Here is a 5,483-nt window from a genome sequence, read left to right as displayed (position 1 = left end):
TGGTGGTACCCTTGCTGCTGCAAGGGTGCAGACCCAGAAGTGACCTCTGGTGACGGCACAGGCTCAGAACCCCCATTGCAACGGGAAGTGGTCCCAGGTGGCATAACCAGCTACTCACATCAGGCCTTTCCTCACTACCCTCTGCAGTTCTGTGGGTCTTCATTGTGCCTGCATCCTTCTGTTGCTCTTTCTCTTCAATTTCTTCACCGCTGACTTCTTCTCCTTTTAGTGGTACCAGGGGTCTCTGTGTGTCTGAGGTTGTCTGACGAATAACTTCAAGAGAGTTATGCCCTGATTGTGTATTATGGCACTGGGCAGGGCTCATCTTGAGCATGGTCTGTTTCACAAGTCTGTGGTTGTCTTAGGCTTGCTCCTAACTCATGAGAGGGTTGTCTGTTTGGGGCTCACTCTCGCCCTCGGCCTGAGGTGCCAGGCGTGGTTTCAGGCAGTGTTCTTCTAGTCTTCGGTTTGCTCTCCATTCTAGGAGCACACCAGGGCCTGTGTGGCACCATACTAGAGGTCTTCTCAGGTTCTCAGTTTTCAGGAATTGTTAGGCTACCAATCATTCAGATGTTCTTATGTCGGAACACTGAGCATGGACGTAGCCTCTCTCCTCTCTGCCACCTACTACACGTCACAGCAGCCATGCTGTAGGGGCAGGTCTCTTTTTTTCTTTTCTGTAGTTTTTTTTTTTTAATTATTTTTTATTGGATATTTTATTTACATTTCAGATGTTATCTCCTTTCCTCATTTCTCCCCTACGCCTCCAGAAACCCCATCCCCTCTTCTCCTGCTTCTATAAGGATGTGCCCCCCTGCACACTCCCACCTCCCTGCCCTTGAGTTCCCCCACACTGGGGCATCCAGCCTTCGTGGGACCAAGGACCTCCTCTCCCACCAATGCTGGACCAGGCCATCCTCCCTTGCATATAGAGTTGGAGCCATGGGTCCCTCCCTATGTGCTTCCAAGCTGGTGGTTTAGACCCTGGGAACTCTGGTTGGTTGGTATTGTTGCTCTCCTCATTGGGGCCACAAACCCCTTCAGCTCCTTCAGAAGTTAGAGAGAAGTCTCTAACTTCTCCGTTGGGGACCCCTTGCTCAGTTCAATGGATAGCTGTGAGCATCTGCTTCTGTATAAGTCAGGCTCTAGAAGATCTCTAAGGAGACAGCTATATCAGGCTCCAGTCAGCATGAACTTCCTGGCACCCACATCAGCATCTGCCTTTGATGACTGCACATGGGATGGATATCCAGGTGGAACAGTCTCCAGACAGCCCCTCTTTCATTTTCTGTCCCACACTTTGTCTCCCAATTTGCTCCCATGAGTATTTTGTTATTCCTTCTAAGAAGGACCGAAGCACCCACACTTTGGTCTTCCTTCTTCATTAGCTTCATGTAGTCCCTGAGTTGTATCTTGGGTATTGCGAACGAGTCTCCAGGAACTTCCTTCCCTCCAGGATGAAAACATTTCTATTTAAAGAATGTTGTCACAGCACTGTAGATAGCAAATACTGTTTTTCCCGGATACACAATATGACTGCCCCTGTAATCCCTGTGCTCTGTGAGATAAACTGCCATGGCAGACTTCAACAGTGCCCTTGTCTTCTGACTGAAAGGAATGACATGGACAGCACTCGGGGAATCAGGAAAGTAATTTCATCCTCACCTACCTGTCCTTCTGTCAGGCCTCTGCTCCTGCGAGGAGGAAACATGTTTGCATCCCGGTTGTCACCCTCCCATTTGTCCAAGTCGCCTGCATTTCCACCACAGCAAGGAGGAGGCTTGTGTTCTACTCTGCATATTTGTAAAATGTGAACAGACCTGTGGTGAACTTAAGTGCACCATCCTGAACTGAGGATGCTTACCCCCTGACCTCCATAACACAGCTACCTCAACCTTCGTCAATTTCCCAGAACAAAATCTTGGCAAGGCAATATAGGTATTAAATAAATACAAATGTTGTGCCTCTATAACGTAATACTTAATGTTCAATTCGTATGTACGTAACTCACAATCTTATATTGCTAAGTGACCTCTGGAATATATTATTTTATTTTTAATTGTGTGTATACTTGATGTGATTCTAGGCAACTGAGTGTAGGTGTTTGCTAAGTCCTGAAGAGGGAGTCAGTTCCCCGGGAGCTGAAGTCGACAGGTAGGTTTTACTCTCCCAATATGGTGGCTAAGAACCACAACTCAGATCTGCAAACTCAACCTGTGTGCTTCAGTGGAGAGGTAAGTTAGGGGGTCAGAGCACGAGGCATTACCCTCGGCTGAGCCTCTCTCTGCCTTTGCCTTAGTCTCAGTCTTCCCCATGGGGTCTCTTTTTACATTCTATCTCTAGTGTTACATCCATCTTACTTGGTGGTTCAAGGCTATCTCAAGATTTTACATGGAACCTTCCAGCTTTTTTTTGTAGGTTGGTCTCAGAAGAGGACTGGCGTTTTTATACATATAACTTAGTAGTTCAAAGTTATCTGGTCCTGATTCAGAGGGAAGGATAATGCAGGTTGTAAAGAGGAGAGGATGTGAGAGGAGACATCCATGCAGTAAGTGACAAGTCAGCCAGATTTCGTAATTGGCTCAACTGATTGTCAAATCTCAAAGAGGTTTTCTTTGACACATCCATAGTTATAAAGCATTTGTGGATGAAGGGAACAGGCAGGCTACCAGAAAGACATCATCATGTCATTACAACCTTTTGCACTGACGTCATATAACAGTATCGATGACCAAGCTCCTGACTATTATATTTTCAAATTAGACTCTGCCATGACTACTGATGCCTAGTAACATACTGAACATAATCGTATGACGATGAATTGATGTACTCTTCTTAATATAAATGTAAGAGTAACTAGGTTTACGATGGTAAACTCATGATATTTATTTCCTTGAAATACACATGAAAGGAGAGATAATTACTATACTTTACTATTCAGGGTAACTTACCAACATGGTTATTTATGAAAATGGAGTGAATGCAAAGAGACTGGGGCATCTGGCTCAGGTCACCATGCTTGAGAACTAAGCACTTTTTTTTCTTTTTGAAGCCCCTTGGAGTCTTTCTTAATGTATTTGATAGAGAACTTAATCTAAATGAGTGACCAACTCAAGGGAAATCACATAGTCCCCCAGGGACCTGCTTCCTTATTTCCATTAAAAAATCTTTACCATGAAGTACCTTATTATGACCTCATTATGAAGTTCATAATAAGGTCAGGGATTTCTATATTTTAAATAAAAATATTATTTTTTTATATAAAATCTCCACAGATCAGTCCTAACACAGTAATTGTTTACCAGCCCAAGGGAGACTGGTTTATTTCTCTTACTTTGCTCCCAACAATAAATAATGAGACTGTAATTGAATAAAAACCTGGAGCAGTCAGGTGGCATTTCAAAACTTTGGTCAAGCTTTTCCTCTCTGTGTATTTCTTCACCCAGCACCACAATCCCACAGTCCACATTAATAGGTCATATTGATGGATTACTTCTAAGCAAGACAAACAAAAAATGAAAACAAACACAAGTAAAGAAACTAAAAGTCTCTTAGCTAAACTTTTCACTCTCCAACGGATCGATAAACTCCCTAGCCTTCAGAGTAACTGTTGCTAATAACAATGTACGCCTGTTTATCATCACATAATCAATACAGTAAGTACATGGCTGACACGTCTGCTTCTGCTGATTTCCTCTTCCTCAGGTTTCACCATAGGTCTCATTTCAGGGAGCTCAGGTATTGATCTTTCTCTCCTAGCTCACTTTCCCAGTATTTGAGTGGATAAAAGTTCAGGGAGGGAATGCTGGAGAATCACACCAAGTAAAGGGAACACACACACATAGACATACATAGAAACACACACATACAAACATACATAGACACACATGTAAATACACATACAAATACGCACCTAGACACATACAGACATAGACACTTGTGTGGTGGTGGTGGTGGTGGTGGCGGTGGCGGTGGCGGTGGCGGTGGTGGTGGTGGTGGTGTGTGTGTGTGTGTATGAAGTTCCCTATCTGACATAATTAACATTTTTAGGAACACTGACTCTTTCTTTATTGAAAAACAAAAGGAGTAAACACATTCTTATCTTTGCCACCTGCAGTAGTATAAATAGGAGAGTATGTTTTTCTTTCTGACATCTTTCTAAGAGAAAGGAGAGCATGGTATGAATGGACCTGTCACCATGGTGGCACTCTGTGCCTTCAGTAGCACCTCTTGTCTTCTGTCTCCTCATTCTATGCATCTCTCTGGCGAAAGGGTAAACCATTGTTGTTTAAGAAGTATGTCCTATATAACTTATGCAGTTTAAAATCTAAACTGATATGTCTAACTTGGCCTTAAGATATCACTAAAATGCCAGCTTTCCATATGGTAATCAGGATCATATTATTGTCTGGCTTCATTGAAAGAATGGATTTTATTTTCAAGTCTTAACAATGCTGACTTTAGTTAAATTATATTGCTTTAGTTTTAAGTAGCATTGGAAGGAATAATTAATAATAGAGTAATTCAAAAGTTATAGTACAGGAATGGTGGAGAGCAGATAGTCTCCAAAAGCCTCCAGGATACACAAGTTCTACAACTTTCTTCACTCCTAAGTTGACAAGGAGAACAATCAATCATATTCTGTTCTCCTGACCCAGTAAAATGCCTGGAAAAGCATAAGTCTACGCACTCCAATAAGAATAAACATTAGCACTTAGTGATGAAAAATCATTTCCAAGATGACCTTTGCTAAAGAGCTCATGGTATCCATCATGCAAGCGCAAGGACACCCTCTTCCCCTATTGAGCTGACACTGACACTGCCTTCACAACAAAGGGATACTAGCTAAACCTTCAGAACACTCAAAATAATGAGCAGGATACAACATACATATGCTGGGACTTCCTTGTGTGCTGTCTTAGCACCAAGATGTCTGAGGACTATTGTGAAGTCTCCCAAGTTGAGCTATCCATCCCCAGAACAAAAGGACACAAACGTAATCACTTCTTCAAGTCTTCATTAAAAAATAAAAAATCTCCACAGGGTACGTAGTCTGTTTAAAACTACCAAAGGGTACATTAATTGAGTTCTTCTGCCAAGTGATTCTGAGGTCACTGGATCTGTGACTCTAGCATGTGCAGTTACAGCTCATGGTGTTTTGGTTGGCCTAGCATGCAGAACGCAAGAGTAGTAACATCATAGGCTCTTTCATAATAATTTCAATGAATGTCTAAGAGGCCTGCTATGGTGGCATGGAGACCATAAGCAGCTCCAGAAGCAGCTCTTGGAGCACCTCAGAGAGTACTTCACATGAATCTATAGAGTGAAAAGGAGGCTGAGGTGCAGCTCAGGTGGGTGGTTCTGACAGTAGCGTGTGCCATCTGCTGAGTGATGCAGCATACAGTGTGAAAAGCATGCACAATTGCAGAGATACATGAGTGACTGCGAGATTGCCTAAGCCTTTGTGAACCTGTGCCCTTCCA

The 5,483-nt window shown here is 43.0% G+C and overlaps 1 pseudogene; it reads right to left on the bottom strand.

Annotated features, from left to right (window-relative positions):
• Window positions 1-546: 546 nt before the first annotated feature.
• Window positions 547-661, bottom strand: LOC117725024 (small nucleolar RNA SNORA17; annotated as a pseudogene).
• Between the last annotated feature and the right edge of the window lie 4,822 nt (window positions 662-5,483).

Source organism: Arvicanthis niloticus, chromosome 20 (genome assembly GCF_011762505.2).
Source record: "Arvicanthis niloticus isolate mArvNil1 chromosome 20, mArvNil1.pat.X, whole genome shotgun sequence".
NCBI classification, from domain to species: Eukaryota; Metazoa; Chordata; class Mammalia; order Rodentia; family Muridae; genus Arvicanthis; species Arvicanthis niloticus.
This window is presented reverse-complemented; position numbering and strand designations above follow the sequence as displayed.